The following is a 20127-nucleotide window of genomic DNA, read 5'->3' on the forward strand; positions in this document are numbered from 1 at the left end:
GAGGAAACCTTGCATCCTCTGCTCCACTGGGAACAGATTGAGCACAGGGGTGAGAAGGCTCCAATTTAATAAGAAGGCAAGTCTCTTGGTGGGTGCTTCTCTGCTTATCAACCTACGGGGGTAAGGCTGTCAAAGTCAATTGTCCTGGATCAGGATGAACCTCCACTTGTGAATCTGTGGATGAGACCAGGACTATGTCTTACTTTGATCCCTATGGTGCTTGGAGGCTATACATATGTCACAGGGGAGGCTACAGTGCTGAAATGCCAAAAAGGAATTTTGGTCACTCTCATCTTCATTTCTGTCGTAAGCATCAAAGGCAATTAGTATGCTTGTGGCTGTGGTTCTGCTATCAGCACAGCCTTTGGATGAACAGGGATTCAGGGTTCAGCCCTTACTACTTTCACCCTCTCCTCATCATTATAATCCTTTGAAAAATGGCTTTCTGTGTTCTCAAATTCCGAATCAATTTCATGTTCCGCAAATTCCTTAGCGAGAATTGCAGATGGGTCCATAACATCAAAAGGGTCATGTGGGCATAAGGAGAGGAAGCCCAGCTTTGGCCGTTTTGGAGATTGAGGAAAAAGATGTATGGGTGCGAAAGTGTCTCTCTCTGTAAATGTCAGTGCTCTGGAGGGTGCAGCGTACACCTTATGTGCAAATGGTTATGATGGTCCATTCAATGTAGGTGTTCTTGAAGATGATGGATCCATCATGCTGATGATAGAACTGTTGACAGAGGTAGAGTTAAAAAAATGACTGCTACTGATGAGATGGTGGCATTGTACTCAATGAACTGGTTGTAGTCAAAGGTATCGTTGACTGGATAGCTGAGGATTTCTGTGCTGTAAACATGGTGGGGGAGGATGGGGTGGTCTAGGCGGTCCTGTGAACGGTTTCTCATTCATCAATGGATTGGAAACTTTGTGTGATTTGTCCTGGGACGAGGAGGTAGTGGACTTTGGTGGCAACGAAGGCTTTGCAGAATCTTTTGTAGCCCTGTTTGGGCCATCACCCTCTTTTCCCTGGATACGTCATCATGGGATCTGCCCTCTTAGAAGGGGATATCTTAGTAGTAGACCTCCAGGTTGAACAGAGGCAGAACTACTCACAGAGTCTGAGTCTGAAGTCACAGTAACTTCATCCAGCCAGACCATCAGGTGCCTTGTCCCAACTCTAAGGAGTTTTACTGAAATGTATTGGCAGACAGGGAATATTCAACATCATGTGAATCGGTTCCATGTGTTAATATCCCCGCAAAAATATCGTCATACAAAAATATCGGCATATTTTTGCGGTGATATTAAGCCATGGAACCTGTGGGGGGACCCCTGCAACCATCATAATTTTTTAATGGAGCGGGGGACACCCCTGGATCTCCCGGTTCCAATAACCCCATAAATTATCCCCACTAATAATATCCCCTATGGCCTTACCCCACGACCATATATATGGCGATATTATTGGTGGGGATAATATTACCTGATACCTCTGAATCTATGAAAGATCCAATCCTGGAGTAGTCTACACGTGCCACATTGGAATCATTGACTCTGGGCAGTCTCTTTTCTATTGGCTTCTATCTGTTTCTCTGGTGCTTTTTATGTTGTAGAAGTGGAACACAGTTGCTCTCCCTTTTTTGCTTTCTTTGTTATTCTGTTTACTCAAGTATGCTTCCAGTTCCATTTTCATATCTCCAACTGCATTGGCACACATGGTGGTGTGTTCTAATTTCTTCAACACACTAATCGTTTGCTCTAATGTTGAATTGCAATCAGCCTGAGCCTCTCTTGTACCATTGAGCTGTTAGTATACATGATCAGCTTATTCCGGATGACTTCATCCTGGCCAATTCCCTTTTCGAAGTCACATAACAGAACCAGTGTCTTCAGTTCAAAGATATATTTGACAATTGGTTCTCCACTTGTTTTCTGGAGTAAAAGTTGTACCTATTTATTGCTATATTTTATTTCTTATTATTTTTATAGGGCTTTATTTGATTTTGGAACATGAAAACCCTTTGCCTCATTTATTTATATTAACAGTACAAACAGATTATTTACTAGTACTTAAACACATAAATCCATCAAAACTGAAAACGTCCTTATCAGTTACGTTCTTTATGTATCAATTCTTCTTTTGTAAGATGTTAATTGAGTTAAACATTTCTGGCAGCAATTTCACCAAGGCTAGGGTTAGTCCAATTCTTTTCCCTTCTAACAGTTCCAGTCACCACTCCTCATTTGTTCATCCCACATAGTTCTTGGTGAATTCGGTCATCAGTTGTTTTCTTTGTTCATCCATTTTCGGACAAAATAACACTAAGTGTTTTAATGACTCAACACAGACATCGCTCCGATATAGTCTGCAATGGGCTTTCGGCTTTTTATTTGACCTTACGTTCAGTATTTCTCCTGTTGGCAGTAGATTGAACTTGAATCTCAAATATTGGTCTCTGAAAAACCAATTTGGGAAGGATTCTAGATACTTTGGTAAGGTGTTTAGTCTCCTTGCTTCTATGAACGCTTTCCCATACATTTTCAAACCTGGTCTTTCTTGCTGGGTTGTAATCCAGTCTAATGCATACAATTTGTTTTATTTTATCTGGGTTCTCTTAACGTCTGCTCTGATTCATCCAAATCTGTGATGATCGCTTGGCATTTCCTTTTCCAATCTCCTAGCGTAGTTTTGTTATTTTGTTCTAGAGCTTCTTTTAACACTGAAGCCTCCAATCTCTGGTGGCTCCAGGCATTTACAATATAGAGCCAATGTTTTCCACATTACAATCGCCTTCATGGATGTCAGACCTAGCTCCAGCCGCAAAGCCTGAATCGGTGTGCTTGAAGGCGGTCTCATTACTCTTTTCCAAAAAGTCCCTTCGAACCGAGACCAGTTTTCAAAGCGAAATGATAATACAGCTTCACCGCCGTAAGTTAGAATAGGAAGAGCTTTTAGTCGATAAAATTTGATGAGAGGTTTTAATGAGAAACCACAGTATCGCTTCATCAGGATTCTTCCTTGACTGGCAATGTTTATTGCTTTCAACCTAAAACTTTCCAGTCGCGGCTTGTCTATACAGCTGGTATTTAGACATACTCCTAAATATATAAATGATGATACTTGTGGTATCTTCTCTTCATTGAGATGCCGGATGTTGATTATTTTCTGGCCTTTTCTCCCATGTTCGCCACATACCATCACCCTTGATTTAGACGTTTTGATTCTTATACCATTTAGCTGGACATAGATTTGGAGCACTTCTAGTTGTCGTTGTAGCCCTACCGGAGTTTGGTCCAGCAGGATCACATCATTGGCATAAAGTAGGCAACCTATTTCAGCTCCTCCGATGTTAGGGGGAAAACAAAAGATATCATTAAATGCATGTTGAATGTCTGATATGAACATATTAAATAAGTCTGCTGCCAGATGGCAGCCTTGTTTCAGGCCCATGTTTGTTTTGATTGTTTTTGTCACCGTGCCGAATCTGTCCGGACATCCCCACTGGATCAGTTTTGTCCACAGTTTTGGTCGTTCCACTGGGTCAAAAGCTTCAGTTAAGTCAATAAATGCCATACAGATTTTTTTCACTTTAGTTCGTTCTGTTGGTGCCTTAAAGATGTTAATAAAAATATGTTCAAGGAGGTGCCAAAACCCTTTATAAAACCGCTTTGCCAGGTGTCTCTTTGGTTATCTTCTTTACTTCATTTTCGCAGGGCTCTTGCAACGAACGAGACAAATACCATGTCTATAACATCGAACAATGTGATTGGCCGGTAATTGCTTGGGTTTGATCTTAAACCCTTTTTAAAAAAACGGAATTATGACCACGGTCTTCCAGGAGGTTGGGATCTCTTTTTTACCCATGATTTGAGAAAATAATAACAATAGAATTTTAGCCAATCCATCTGTGTTTTCTTTTAGGTGGGCATTCGTAAGGCCATCCAGCCCCGGTACTTTGATCAATTATTTATTTCAGGCTTTTGACTGATTTTGGGTCGAATAATTTCGAAAAATGGCAAATCCAATTTTTCGCTGGAATTTCATTTGATAATAGTGGATATTGTGGTGTATTAAGGTTGTTAATAATTGGACCAGATTTCGGCAGTGTTCTTCGACATAACATGGTGCAACATGGTCTCAGCATCATGTTGTAACATCTTCTTATGATTTTTCCGCCAATTCCTATATTTTTGTTTTAGTTTGTTGATTTTATTTTGATGTTGGGGAGATGTTTCCTTTTTTAATGCTCTTATCTCTTTAGCTTTCTTTTTCCTATATTCTACCATTACAATGTCGAAGCTTTGTCGATGAATGAATCTTGGATTGTTTAGTCTTCTTTTTTTACTCTCAGAAGCTTTCAACAGCGCTATATAGCCCACTGATACTGGAGAATTCCTTTGCAGTTTTAGATTAATTGCAGCTTCTAGGTTTGTCCGTAAATGCAATAGTTGATCTGCTCTTATGCTCAGCCTATTACAACCTGGAACTAATTCTGGATCGGTAACATAATTCGCTGATCTGCGATGGTATTACAGGACCACGTTATCCCTGGTAGGTTGTGGTCACTTCATAGTTTCTTTTCCACATACATTGTGATTGGATAGTTTGTTATATTCTCGGATATGCATATATAATCCAGAATCTGATCTCTCTTTTTTCCTCTCCTTGTTACTGTTCCAGTGTGTCCCTCAATTGGTTGTCCGTCATAACACGTACATTTCTTGATGTTATTACTTGCCTCCAAATTAAACCCCTTTTTCTTGCGGCCGCTGTTTTGGCGGTTTCATTGTCAGTGTCATAGCCATCGGTATTCCAACACTGGGCATTTAAATCTTCACAAAGAATAAAGTGGAGATTATGCCATTTTTCTCTTTGTTTATCTATCGACCTCGTTATTTGTCCTGGGAAGTCTGATAGTTCCTTTTTTACCGGGTTCCAGTAAAGGTTTATCACGGCTCAAGTTTTTGGTTCTTTAGTAGATGTTTCAAGTTTACCCACAACGATTCTCTATAAGTATTTGGGTTATTTGCTTCCATGATCTCAAACTCTAAAGTATTTTTGATAGCGATGAGTAGGCCCGACATAGGTCTACCTTTTGGGCCTTAGAGTGCTGAGTTGAGGTATACAGTATAACCGTCTATTGTTGGGTTATCTTGTAACCAAGTCTCTTGTACACAAATGATGTGATGGGTCATAGTTGCCGAGTGTTTGCAGGCAAACAGATGGGCAAACCCCTTTTTATTCCAGCTTGCCAACGTTAATGGGGCATTGTTATTTGTATCCAGAAGAAGGCTAAATTACACAGGCGCCTGACGCAACCAGTGAGTGGGATGACTATGTAGTCGAGAAGCCCAGGAGGAGAGATTCACCAGGCAAGGCCTCACCGCCAGATGATCTGGTTTCTTTCCACACCATAATAGGCAAGGCTGCAGAATTGTTCAAAATTCAAGTTACATCAGAAGAAAGGAAGTCGGTGCTTTATGAGCACAGGGACAAACGCAGGAGAACAGTGACCACTATCCCTCTCCTCGACACCATCTGGGAGTCCGGATCCAAGATCCTATCTACACCCTTATCTACTCCGGCTCTGGTGTCCAGACCAGAGAAGAAATATAAAGCTTCAGAATCTGCACCGCTTTGTTTGAGAGGTCACACAAAACTGGACTCGGTTATCACAGTTGCAGCAAGGAAGAAGCTCGCCAATCCTGCCTCGCCTCTGTCAGCACCACCGGACAAAGACGGGAGTAAGCTAGAAGCCATGGGCAGGAAGGTGTCATCGCTTACCATCAGAGCCGGTAATGCGCTGGTCATGACCGCAAGGTTCGATCGCAAGCTTTGGCACCGCATCTCCAAATTGGCTAAACAGTTACCACCAGAGCTCCAGGAAGAGGCTAGATCGATAATCGCTGACAGTGAACCGACATCATATCCTATGATCGACGCAGCGGTTGATGTGGCCGAATCAGGCTTCAGACAGATGGCACACGGCACAGTACTCAGAAGGCAGGCCTGGATTAAGACTACTAACTTCAGGCCGGAAGTCCAAGCGCAGATATTCAACATGCCCTTTGATGGACAAGATCTCTTTGGAAAGAAGATAGACGACCACCTGAAGGGAATCAAATCAGAGACGGACACATCCCGAGCCATCAGTTCTTTGAAGGACAAGAATAAGGACCATCAATCTTTTCGTCCCTATAGAGGCTCATCTTCCAAATTCAGAGGATATGGTCGCTCCTCGTATGGACAGAAAGCACAAGGCGGCACGTACCGAGAAAATAAGTATCAGTCTTCCAACAGATAGGCCCATAGGGGCAGGCATGGCTCTGCCCAAGGGAAGTCACAAGGCAAGCAAAACTGACTATCAGACTCTTTCCCCCCAACGCCACACCCTGGTGGGGGGAAGGGTAAGCTAGTTCTTCCAGCGCTGGCAGTCAATCACATCGGACAAATGGGTGTTACAGGTGATCCGAAAGGGCCACACCTTAGAATTTCTAGACCAACCTCCTTCCCTGCCCCCAACTTCGCGCAGGGTGCATATGTTAAGACAAGTCATGTCTGAAGTGCAAAAACTACTCCAGAAGTAGAACCAGTGCCATACTCTTAGAGGGGAAAGGGTTTCTACTCCCGTTTCTTCCTCATCAGAAAGAAAAACGGTAAATGGAGGCCCATCTTGGACCTGAGGGCACTCAACAAATATATGAAACAATAACATTCAAGATGGTGGAATTACAAGGGGTGCTACCTTGGTTAAACAAGCACGACTTTTTGGCCACTTTAGACTTGGAGGGCGCATACTTTTCCATGTACCGATCCATACAGCCCACAGGCAGTTCCTCAGGTTCACGGTGGGAGAGCTTCATTTTCAGTTTCAAGCACTCCCGTTCAGACTAAGATCGGCACCTAGAGTTTTCACAAAATGCTTGGCGCCAGTAGCTGCAAGTCTCAGGAGGGCAGGAACGGAAGTCTTCCCATACCCGGACGATTGGCTGATAAAAGCAAGTTCCGCCGCAAGGGCTCGCTCAGCAGTGTCGAGGACTATCAACCTCCTAAAAGAGTTAGGTTTTTCCATAAACAACACAAAGTCCTGCCCTGTTCCCAACAAAACAACCCTCTTCCTGGGTGCCAAGCTCGATACAAGCATTCCCAGGGTGAGGCCATCGACAGAAAGAGTAGCAGCGATTCTACGCTCAACATCGAGCTTCCTGGAGAAAGAGACAATATCTGTACGCTCTTACAAATCCCTTCTGGGCATGATGTCATCATGCATATTCATCATACCAAACTGAAGGCTTCGCATGAGACCGGTTCAGGAGGCCCTGAACCACCAATGGAAACACGCTCTCAGATGCTGGGAGGACATCACCCAGATTCCATCAACGTTACACAATGCTCTTCGATGGTGGAATGTTCCGAGGAATCTTCTGCAGGGGATGCCTTTTCAAGCACCAACATCGACCCTTCTGCTGAGGACGGACACTTCCTTATCAGGCTTGGGCGCTCATCTTGCGAACCTCCAAACCAAGGGCACTTGGTCAACACAAGAGCCCCAGCTTCATATCAATGTGTTAGAGCACAGGGCCATAAGGTTGGCGCTGAAAGCTTTTCTGCCTGTGATAGCGGATCAGGTACTTAACCGTCCAGACAGACAACATGACCTCCATGCACTACACAAACAAGCAGGGAGGCACGAGGTTAGAAGTCCTATCGCAAGAAGCCAAACAGCTATGGGCATGGGCCTTACATCACGGGTTGCAAATCAAGGCAGAGCATCTTCCGGGAGTGGACAATGTCCTAGCGGACAGACTAAGCAGAAAATACACGGCGTCCCACGAGTGGGAGCTGGACGAAAAGGAAACCCAACGGATTTTTACCTTATGGGGCCATTCGCATATTGACCTTTTTGCCACCAGGGACAACAAAAAGTGCAAGAGGTTTGCCTCGAGGTACCTGGAGTATCAATCACTGGGAGACGCGTTCTCAGTGAATTGGACGGGAAAGCTCCTCTATGCCTTCACCCCATTCCCCTCACGGCAAGGGTACTTCGCAGGGTGAAAGAACAGGATTGCTCTATGATCCTAATTGCACCGGATTGGGCGCGGCAAGTCTGGTACTCGACGCTGAAACATGTATCCAGTCGGCCCCCGATTCGCCTCAAGACGCATCAATATCTGTTGACACAACAGAACCGCAAGGTCCTCCACCACGACACAAGGAGCCTATCTCGCAAGGCACGGTTCCTGAGCAGCGCAAACTGATGAACCTAAAGCTGCCATCAGAATGTTGGGATATCATCAGGGCCGCGAGAGCCCCGTCGACACAAGTCACATACACCAGGAAGTGGACTTATTTTTCCAAATGGTGCGAGAGATCTGCCATCGATCCTCTCACGGTCTCGGTTAATCAGGTTCTACCCTACTTACTGTACCTAGCTAAATCATGGCTTTCATTGTCCTCCATCAAGTTCCATCTGTCAGCCATAACGGCGTACACAACAACCCTGGAGATGCAATCCTTGCTCTCTTTACCGGCGGTTAAAATCTTCCTGAAAGGGCCGATCCTCCTACGCCCTCGCCAGTCCCAAACTGGAGCCTCAACACCGTCTTGACAACCCTCATGGAACCTCCTTTCGAACCCATACATAGATGCGAAGTGAAATTCTTGTCCTGGAAAACAGCTTTTCTGATAGCCATCACATCAGCCAGAAGGATTAGTGAGTTTACAAGCCTTGTCTTCTGAGCCTCCGTTATCTTGTTCCAGAAGGACCACGTCATCTTAAGGCCACATCCTAAGTTCCTTCCCAAGGTGCTTTCGGGGGTTAACACTCACTGAGCGCATTGTTTTACCAACCTTTTTCCAGAATCACTCTTCTGAAGCGGAAAGAACATTACATTCTCTAGACGTTGCTAGAGTATTGAAGTTTTACTTTCAGAGAACCAAGGACTTCCGCTCCTCAAACCGTCTGTTCATTGCTTTGTCTGGCCGGACCAAAGGTCAACATATATCTAAACAAATACTTCAAAAAAGGTAGCAGGCACTCCTCTCCAGAAAGAACATGGCATGATAACCTGTTCTGAGATGAGAGTTTGCAGCACACGCTTTTTGCTCACTGTACCTTTCTCACAGATGGGAAATATCCATTTGCATATCAATCTTTGTCCCACCCACATGGGCAGTCCAGCACCAAAATGCTATGGCAATTCCTCTCTGAACAAGAGTACCAACAGCAACCCCATACATGTGTTTCAGCCTTGTTGGGCCTCATCAGTCAGGTGAAGCTGTGCCTCTCTGGGCACAGTGAGCAGGGAGTCCACGTCTGGTTGCCCCCAGGTAACTCAGGGTGACCAAACCCAAGTTCCTTGCAAATACTTCAAAACAGGTAGCAGGCACTCCTCTCCAGAAAGAACATGGCATGATAACCTGTTCTGAGATGAGAGTTTGCAGCACACACTTTTTGCTCACTGTACCTTTCACAGATGTGAAATACCCATTTGCATATCAGTCTTTGTCCCGCCCACATGGGCAGTCCAGCACCGAAATGCTATGGCAATTCCTCTCTGAAAAAGAGTACCAACAGCAACCCGATACATGTGTTTCAGCCTTGTTGGGCCTCATCAGTGAGGTGAAGCTATGCCTCTCTGGGCACAGTGAGCATGGAGTCCACGTCTGGTTGCCCCCAGGTAACTCAGGGTGACCAACCCCAAGTTCCTTGCAAATACTTCAAAAAAGGTAGCAGGCGCTCCTCTCCAGAAAGAACATGGCATGATAGCCTGTTCTGAGATGAGAGTTTGCAGCACACACTTTTTGCTCACTGTACCTTTCATAGATGGGAAATATCCATTTGCATATCAGTCTTTGTCCCGCCCACATGGGCAGTCCAGCACCGAAATGCTATGGCAATTCCTCTCTGAACAAGAGTACCAACAGCAACCCCATACACATGTTTCCGCCTTGTTGGGCCTCATCAGTGAGGTGAAGCTGTGCCTCTCTGGGCACAGTGAGCAGGGAGTCCACGTCTGGTTGCCCCCAGGTAACTCAGGGTGACCAACCCCAAGTTCCTTGCAAATACTTCAAAAAAGGTAGCAGGCGCTCCTCTCCAGAAAGAACTAAGACTTCCTTCCCATGGCAGCGTGTCGCAGATTGGGAGCGGACGCGTGGGAGACAAAAGTGTTTCGAGCGCGCACGCTCCCGAAGTGGAGCAAAAAAGCAGGTAAGTGGAAAGGAAGGGGGGGGCAATCTGTGGAGGGGGGAGAGGGAGGAGAGCGGAGCACTTACCTGATTCCCCGGCGGGGGAAGATGGCAGCCACCAGCTGTGAGGCGGCCTGGAGCGGTGGGATTACCATGTGGTAATTTCCCCATTCTGATCCTCCTCGTTGGCTGGGAGGCTGCAACACCGCTCCCCCTCTGCCGGGTAATAATGTGCTGATAAGCACACCAGTTCAAAAACTCCTTCATTGTGCCTTTAGTTAAATAACACCCATAGGTCTGCAGATGCTCAAAGTACATAGCGCATCAAACGAGTGTAGGTTCCTTCCTGGTGCTTCCTTACAACTGCCATATGTCTTTTAGCAAGTAACAGACCTACAATTTGCGTAATCTTTTTCTCCCGCTTCTACCTAGGCATTAACCCCAGAAAACCCTCTGGAGAACATTCTCTCTTCCTAGTAGTTGGATCATCTTCTTCCCCAAATTTCTGATGGGAAATTCCCATAACAAATGCCAACACCACTCTCATATTCTCATCTAAACCATCCCACAGGCACTTGAATGTGGATTGTATGCAGTCTGAGATGTGCCATATATGTCCTTCATAAGATATAAAATTGAAGTCATTTCAAGTTGACATTGCAAGACCCTACCTTTTCCCTAGAGGTTCTTCAGTGGGCTTCCCACTATCAGTTTGCCAGGTGGATCAGTCTTTCACTGTAGGTGTGGGGCATCTAACCACAAGGGCGCCATGCAATAAGGATAGTAACGTATTCCCATATTCTGTTTCTAGAAGCATTAGTAGCCCTGTATTTGCCAGGGGCTTCTCTGGAACTTTGTGCCAGCTGATGGACGCTGCTAGCACCAATCTAGCATCACTCTCAAAATGTCCTGTATGTATGTCTTCACTTCTTGAAAAGGCCCTATCCTGTGTCCATAAAATACTCCACCAAAACAGCCCAGCCCGTTATTCCTATGTCACCATGTCCAACCCTTCCAAGACCTTCCTCATGTGACAGCATGTGGATGTATGTGAACTAGACCCAAGTTTGTCATTCATTCATTGCCAGACCTTCAAGAGCACATCAACTATTGCCACTGCCCCGACCCCCGATAGTAAATATAGATTCCCTAACACTGCCCCCAGATATTTAATTGTGGACTTTACCAATATGTGCTTGTAAGGAGCAGTTCCAAGCCAAACTCTCAGTTTTACCTGTTTTCACTACATGCCCAGACAAGCTTCCAAATTTCAGGAATAGCCACATAAGCTCACAAAAAAATCTGAGTAAGAATCTGTTGTAAAGACGAAGCAGGTGTCGACATACAAGCACAATTTTATTTTAATCCCATTCAGATTATGTGTTGTAATTCATGGAGAAGTTGTTTACATTTCTGCCAAATATTCACAATATTTGGAAAAAAAGTAGGTGAAAGAGGGACCCCTTGACAGTTGATTGTACTGTAAGTGCAGAGCCTACTACCTTTTTAAACATAACTCAGCTTTGGGATCCATACATAGAGTCCAAATAATTTGTTACTGTGTTCTCAATATGAATCCTTTGAAGGAGCTCCATTTCAAGATGATGCTCTGCATAGCGTTAGGAGCACTTTTGATAAAGAATGGACATAGAGTGCAAGTAAGGACTAGGGATTGTCCCGTGATCACGTCCCATCACCATTCCCGTTCCCTCAACTCGCCACTCTCTGTCCCTTTTGATCTGTGCTTTGATGGATTGTGACCCGCTTTGCAGAGGCTGCGGCCCAGGAGTCGTATGGATTCCCCACTTTGTGAAGGCTTCCCACTCTACACTTTGGTATAATTTCCATTGTGAACACAGGGATTTAGCAAAAAGGGGGTTCAATGCATGTGGGGGTTTACAGAAGTGTTGTGCAGGTCTGGATGTTTCTTAACTGATTCATTTTTTTGCGAATCGGCAAGTGATTAGTGGAGGCAGGAGTCACCTTCCAACCAAGCAAATCACGGCTGAGGACTTCATTCGCCTTTGCCATCTCTGGGCCTGGAAATCTCTTTTGTAGAGGAATTATTTTCAGCAGAGATAGGAACACCTGGAATACTGGTGTCAGTAGCTGTATCTATTGCTTCAATCTTGTCCTCCATTAGTAAGCACAAAATGCTCATTTATTGTTAATTCTAGCTACATAGAACATATCACAGGTAGCCTCATATTATATGAAATCATGTGGGATGCCCAGAGATGCAAGGACCTGATATGATATGATATTTTATTTGTATCGCACTCATACACAAATGTTTCAGAGCACGATGAGGCAAGGGAGGGGAACAAGGGAGGACAAAAACAACGATCTTACTAGGCCCAGTGACATTGAGAACGTGCAAGTGCAGGGGAGAGGGAGGAGTGGAAAGTGCAGAGCAAGGGATAAAACATCAACTGGTAGTGCCTCCAGCAAGGTGGCAAGTGCAAGGTTAAAGCACAGACAGGGGTGTCTAATAAGTGCAGGTAAGGGGAATGTAGGGTTGCACATACAGACCCAAGAGGCAGTGCGTGTGTGTGGCTAGGGTGTTCTTCGGAGAGAGGTGCAGCGAAGGCAGAAGCAAAGAGGAAGGTCTTGAGGTGCTTCCGGAAATCAAAGATGGGTCTCCTCAAGTTTCAGAGAGGCAGGGAGGCTGTTCCAGAGGGAGGCCCCAGCCGAAGAAAGAGATCTACTCCAACTTGTTGCTTGGAGAAGCGACTGACCCTGAGGGAGTTGGAGGTGGAGGAGCAAAGAGCTCGAGTGGGAAGGTATTTACAGAGGGAGAGTTGAAGGTAATGTGGACCCAGGCCCCAGAAAGCCTTGTAGACAATGCAAAGGGTCTTGAATTTAATCCTTGCAGCCACTGGGAGCCAATGAAGAGCTTTTCAGGGCTGGAGAGATACGACCCCCGGGCTTGAGGCCAAGGACAAGTCTTGCAGTCCTACCAAAACTCCCATAGTACCTGATCAGACAGAGGGAGGGGTCGTTATTGCAGGATAATGACTTTGCCTTGGCCATACATTGGGAAAGGGTCATTATACCAAGTGGTAATGAGCCCTCCCGAGGTCTATAATTCTTTGAGCACATAATGGTATTTGCAGTATATCATTTGGTGCTGAAGTAAAAAACGTCAGTTTAATAGTGAGAAAGTACATCGACAAAGTGACTTAATAAAGTACGTGTGGTTTATTGTGTGGTATTAAAAAAAGAGGTTTGTCTTCATATGTAAAGAGATTCAATTCCAAAATTGGTTAATCTGTAGCGGGTTTAACTTGAGAATGCATGATGAGTTATGCAAAAATAAACTGTCTCCCTATAAGAAAGTGAAAATATTTTACCATGTTTTTTTAGCTTTTTTGTTGGCGTGCTAAATAGGATTTTGCAGTGAAAGAAAGGTTATCTTTGAGAGGACGTGTCTTGTTGAAAATCATCTGATCTGGAAATTGCATTATTGTTTCCCTGTCTGCATTTGAAGCCAGAATGTTCAGATGCAGCGAATACCAGGTGTTACTGACTACACTTTGAAAATTCTGATTGGCTGAGAGGAGGTCAATAACCATTTCCATGTGCTAAAACAAGGTATACCTTGAGTTACTAACATTCTGATATCGCCAGATATATATAAGGGAACAATTTTATACAAACATCTGAAATGGCTCGCTAACCTTTGTGTATTCTCTACTTGTCCCAATGTGCAGTCAGTTGATTGTAGAGTTAAATTAATATCCCCAGCTTAGAATAAAGGTACTTCATATTTGAGTTTGCTTAACAATGAGTTGCAAAAAACATGTGGGATCTTGATGCTACATCCATATACGGATGCAAACATAACATTATCGACAGGAGTTGTAACCTAGGCTACAGCCCAGGGTCTTGTGATCGGCTAGGTTAATCCACCATTGTCCAGAATTCTTAGTTATAGTTATACATTTATTTAGGGAGGTGCTAATTTTGAGATGGTAAGCACAATTTTCTTTCTTTCTTAAAAGGAAAAGGGGTTGGTTGCGTTGTTAAAAGTTACGAAAGTTTTATATAACTTTGCAACAAAGAACCTCAACTTTTTAATATATTAAAATGTTATTAGGATGTTTTGCAAAGGTTTGCATTTTTACTGTTATAAAAGTTATCACTGTACCAAAATGGACTCCCCTTCCCCTCCAACGTCTTTTAACATTATACCTGTTGCTTTTCATTTTTTAAATGTTGGGAACGTTTGTTTGAAAGTTAATACAGTTTTACTAACATTCCAATTTATTTGTAAAGTTAAGATTGTGGTGTTCCCAGCCATTTCCCAGTAAATGTTCTTTTGTAGGCAAATGTTATGTTAAGATGGTTATTAAAACATTGCAAAAATTGGTTTCAGCAAACAAGTCTGTTTCTTTTTTTTTCCAAAAATTGGAAAAGCGTGTTCGAAATTATTGATAACGTTGTAAACATGATGAGCAGCTTTTAAGGAGTTACTGAAACTCAGGGACTACTTTATTAAATGTATTAATACATTTACAGTGAAATGGGTTATCTCAGAGCCTGTTTAAAGCCCTTTATACCTGTTTAACATAGAAGCCTAACTTTTCTAAACAAGTAATTTAGAGTTTTTCAAAAAGTTGAGAGCAATTTCTAAAAGGATATACATATCTTTTTATCATTTACAAAATGTAGGATTATTAAACCTTAATGGAATGTGTTCATTACTTTACAACAAATAAGGCCTTATTTCGGAAAATTATATATTTATTTATTTTCATAATGGATAGATGTCATATCTTGGCTTTGTTGTATTTGTCTTAAATTAAAGAGGAGGTAGAATAGCTGTCCAAGTAGCCTGAGAGGGTGGATTGATGAAAGATGTCCTTTTTGCTCATATAATTTGTAAAGCTACTTTCAAATGCTTTTTTTCCCAAGGTATAGTGCCTTAAGGCGCACATTGCTTTATCCATTCTCCAAAATAGAAATTTGAGGCAATGTCATCCAGCATTTATATTTTTACTTTGGGTTAATGAGAGAGCAGCCTCATGGGCTACTAAACGTTTTTTAAGAGTAGTTTTTTTTATTCGGAATAGATTGTTTAATGAGTCGGTATGTATTGTTGATGGATTGTTATTCATTTATTTCATTATTAACTTTTGTGTTATTTAAACAATATTTTTATCTTGGTAATAAATGTATACATTTTATATTTAAGAAATTCTAATTTGTTAGTACTGGTTGTTATATCTAAGATGTGTTTTTTTTCTGTATGTGATGCTTTATGGATTATCGTTCTTCAAAACAAACGGAAAACTACAAGATGTATTTATGTTGTTTGAAATATTTGTATTGTCTGCTTAAAAGCATTATGCATATATCTGTTACTTAAAGTAGCCATTGATATTTAAGGGTTATAATAATTGTATTATAATCAAGCACAACCTTTAAGTTATAAAAGTTAGTTAATCGATTGATAAATGTTAGTTATAAAAATAAGCTCCCAACTGTCTGTGCATTTTACACAGGTTGACTGAAGTTGTGCGGTGCTGGGGTGCCCCCATGGAAATCTCTGCAGCTGATTTTTAGCATTAGGAAAGCAGACAGGTGAAGTAAAAATCAGTGGGGAATTAGGAGTCTATGGTTAGTGACTGAAGCCCGTTAATGGACGATACACTGTGTGCTGTATGTACACAGACACGGCGCTAACTCTTAACTTGAAGGCTCTCAGTAATGCAATACAATAAAAAAAAAACAATATAATCATCAGCTGAAACCTTTGAAGACAGATGTGCAATGGAGATCTTTCCTTCTTTCGTCTTTGCTTCCTCATTGAGACACCCCCTCCTCTCCCTTTTTATTTTATACACTAATGTCAGAATGTTTGAACAGATTCTTTTGCTCATCTCTAATTTTTACTATTAAAGGTGTTACCAAATGTTGGTAAAAAGTAAGCCCTCAGAGCTTTTTAGTACTATTGTCACCAATGGAAGTGTCAGGTTACAACGTGTGAAGTAAGGCTTCTAAAATCCCGAACAGTGAAGGGCTGGAAACTGAGCTGACAGATTCTGAAATGGTTTCCTCTTTGGAACTAAATCCTGTGGAAAAGACTGTAAACATGCTTACATCATATTTTAAAAGGCAGATGGAATTTCCAGAAGGCCTAAATCCTCATCACAAATATATTGAACAAAGAACAGAATGTATTCGAAGAAATTACTTGTCAGATTCACCTCATATATTTTCCATATTCAATGTGCCTAATTTCAGTTCACATGACTTATTCAAACAAAGCCGCTGTTTTGCAAATGTGTCTATGTTTACAAAGAGAAGCCCAAGTAGTTGCAGACTGTAAGCATACACTAGTTTCAAGATTAGAGGAATCAATTCAAACGGAAACTGAATGGAAGGCAGGGTTATTTCACCTGTTCTAGGGTCAAACTCCACTTTCATTGATTTCCCTGAGCATTTGGTTAATTCACCAACAAAGTTCTATAATCCAGTGCACCCCTCATTGGGTTTTTTGCATGTGGTGTTGCAGTGCCTTGTGAAGCTTTTCAACATATTACTTTCTGAAGTAAGAAAGAACAATGGTCTTTTAGGAGATTTTATGCCCTTTTGTTCGAGCTAGAAGATCAGCCCTGTTGGGTTAAATAATCCATTCTAACTGGATAAATCAGAGATTGTCAATAGTAGCAGAGTCTTCTGTATGTGGGCAGGTTAGCAGGTAACTGGAGGACATAAATATCAATAACTCACTTTAAGTGCCCTTACAAACAAGTTCAAATTAACTTGTATGAAAAAGCAATGGTATTGATGAACTCTCTATTAAAAAAGATCATGCTATATGCGCTTCCCAGGAGGGCTTCTGTGGACATTGATGGTTAATTCTTCAGAACTGTAAACGTAAAAGGAAAGGTTGTAAACACAGGAAATCTGCCAACATTATCATCAGTGAGGCAACAATTTAACCTTGGTTACTACATTGACATGCAATGATCCACAGTTGCAAGGCCAGTGAAGTCCTGAGTAAAAGAAGAAACAGCAATTCAAGAAGCAACTGAATCTGAGGACAGAAAGCTTTTCTTAGTCTCTAAAGACTTTCATATGGCAAAGGACAAAACAACATCCCTGAAAGTCTCACTATTCCCTAATAATCGCATTTCCCTTGAACTCATTTCAACATGCAAAGACAGACCATGTCATAACTTGAAAGAATTTGAGACTACCTCAGGTGCTCCCTGGGCTAACAAGGCTCAAATTAAGAAACATCTAACTTGGGAGCCTCACTATTGTGAGGACTTGAATTCCTATTTGGGGAATCTCATGTGCAACATAGTTTCGATGTGAACTCTCCTATCTTGGTTTCTAAATATGTCCCTGGGTCAGGTCACCCATCTACTCAAGACCTATGGGTGGGAGATTTCTTAATTTTGTGGCTACTGGCAATCTTTATGGATCTAACCTTTCCTTTATATTGCCAGAGTGTTCTGCGATTTCTTTAATGAAATTCCTTTATTGAGAGTAGTTACCTCTAGGGACATTGATCAGGTGGATATTATTATTATTGTTATTATTGAGTATTATACAGTATGACAACTTTTAATACTATCCTTCACTTAGCAACCAAGGTATAATAGATTGAACCATTTAAAAACATACATATTAAAAGAAAAGAAAACATAAAAATGTGTAATTCATTAAACTAGATTCAATCTTAGTCCACAATTTCGTCATGAATAATATACCTCCCTCATTGTTACCGGACATGAACATTTCCCAAATGTCATTTTCATTATAGTGCTCACTTACTCCCCATGATTGCATATACCCTCTTCTTATTTCTTCTAACACAATGCCTGCCCTCCCTGGGTTTTCCAGCACATGCTTTCAGTATTTCATAAGTATTCACACCCAGCCCTCCAGTTAAAGTGCGTATTGTGCCTTTGTACGCAAGTAATTATAGGAAATACGGATGATTTATTTTTCTACTGCGTACCATGTACGCTGTATTTATTAACATACTTTCCACTACTAGATGGCACTGTAGCAAGCAAGCTCCTGCTTTGAGGCAGGTAGACCCTTCCCTTGCCAGTCTCTCTCTGAAATATGTATCCTAATCCAGGGCTCAAACCACTCCCTCCTGGAAGACCTTTCCAGAAATGCTGGTGACCTGCTGTTTTTTTTTATTTGCAGAGTAAGCTGAGAGAGGAGGCCACAAATGCGGTGACACCAGAGACACCAGCCAGGTAAGCATCCCACCCATCTGCTGCTGGCGCTTTTCAATTGCATTTTTATTTTCTCTCTGACAGCCCGGACCGCTATCTGATCTAATCTTGCATGGTCCGGGCTGTAAGAGAGAAAAAAAACGCAATCTAAAACAGTTGAAAGTATTTTGTTTCTTTCGGGTTGGATGATCAAACAACTGCCTGTTTCCCAGAGTCACAGTCCCCTGAGACACAGGCTGTGTCCCTGATGAACTCCACAACACAGTGTTGTTGACGCAGCCTGTGTGTCTCGGGGGGATGAGAGCAGCCATCGCTATGCATTGCATGTCTCCATGTCCACGTGTTGGATTGTAAGCAGGCGCTGCTGCCTGTCATGTCGATTTGGCTTGGCATTCTGGTACTTGTAGTTTCCCATCCGAAATTCGTCAGCACGTTCAGTCCCAGGAACAAAGGGGAACTGTGTGACCTTGATTAACGCTACCAAACGCCTTGTCTAGTAATTTTCTCGTTGCACATAACTTATCAGTGGAGCTTGGTGGTGTCGTGTGGAAGGTTGGTGGTTTGAATGATGTGTGAGGTGGCCAGTTAGTGACCTGAGTGAGTGTGTGGATGGGCCAGTGTCACCTCTCATGTACATGATTATTAAGTAAAGTGGTTCGCCCTTCTCTACATGAGTGAACCTGTCCCTTAGCCTACTTAATGCAATCTGGTCAATACATGTTTGCATGTATGCTCATTAAATGCGAGAGGCCTAAATAATCCTGTCAAAGCCTGCTTTGAGACACTGGACGGTGGCTTTGATCGTTTATTGGCATGGACATGGCAGATAAGGCTATCATGTAAACAGGCTTCCCACGGCCAACCAAAACAATACCTCGGGTTTAACATAACTTCATATTTGGGCCCCCAAGGCAAGCGCACCAACTTTCTTATCCGACCTCTCAGGTTATTCTTTCTCCTTAGAAACGTACGGCAACATTACTTTCACCGGAGGGGATGGGGCAGCGTCAAAGTTTGAATGTCACTCAGCGTGCTCAGAGCGATAACCTATGTCTTGTTATCGCGTACTAAACCTTGCAGACCTGCTGGGCGGTTACAACGTCTGGTGAAGTCATATGGTCCATACCCTCAATGAGTGTTAAAAAATAGGATTTTTCAATCACAACTCTTGCACCGAACTCCAAAATACCATGGTTTGCTTTCAAAATGTATTGCTGTATGGCCATCCATCTCATTATTCGCATGTGTCTTTACAAAAAAGTAGTGTCGCCTAGAAGTGAAATCCATGCATGCAATAACCCATACCTAACCAACTATCCTAATTGAAAGACAATTTGCTATCGCTCAAAGTGAAAATATAGCAAGGAAAACACAAGTGGGTAGCTTCTATTTAGAATTAAGAGGAGCTTCAAAAAAGTACAATGTTCTGAAGGGTCGCTCCAGGTTCTGAAATGTTCTCCTAAGCAGAGAAAACATGGGCCCATTAACTAGTTATGAAATCACCAAATCCAAAAAGATTGGGCTCGTGTAGTGGATCATATGTATATGCATGGTACTCTAGCTTCATGTCGAGCATTCGGGTGATAATTTAGAAGTTTATGGTGCAATTGGTTGATTAAAACCATATACACTTTTCTTATTGACAGTTCCTTACATTACATATCATTATTTGATTACCAGTTACAAATCGTATAATATAAAACATTTATTAAAATCATAATAATGTTAAAAG

The 20127-nt window shown here is 42.5% G+C and overlaps 1 protein-coding gene across 10 annotated transcripts in view; it reads left to right on the plus strand.

The window, feature by feature from the left end:
* CASR (calcium sensing receptor) overlaps positions 1-20127 on the plus strand; it is a 1433568-nt gene that overhangs the window by 633927 nt on the left and 779514 nt on the right. For 6 of the 10 annotated variants that reach the window (XM_069635803.1, XM_069635804.1, XM_069635801.1 and 3 more), the window contains one exon: positions 18364-18416. The exons of the other annotated variants lie outside the window; for them this stretch is intronic. The gene's annotated coding sequence lies outside the window, so the exon portion shown is untranslated. The remainder of the gene's footprint in view (positions 1-18363; positions 18417-20127) is intronic. 10 annotated transcript variants of the gene reach the window in all.

Source organism: Ambystoma mexicanum, chromosome 7p (genome assembly GCF_040938575.1).
Source record: "Ambystoma mexicanum isolate Mex_15411 chromosome 7p, UKY_AmexF1_1, whole genome shotgun sequence".
NCBI lineage: Eukaryota > Metazoa > Chordata > Amphibia > Caudata > Ambystomatidae > Ambystoma > Ambystoma mexicanum.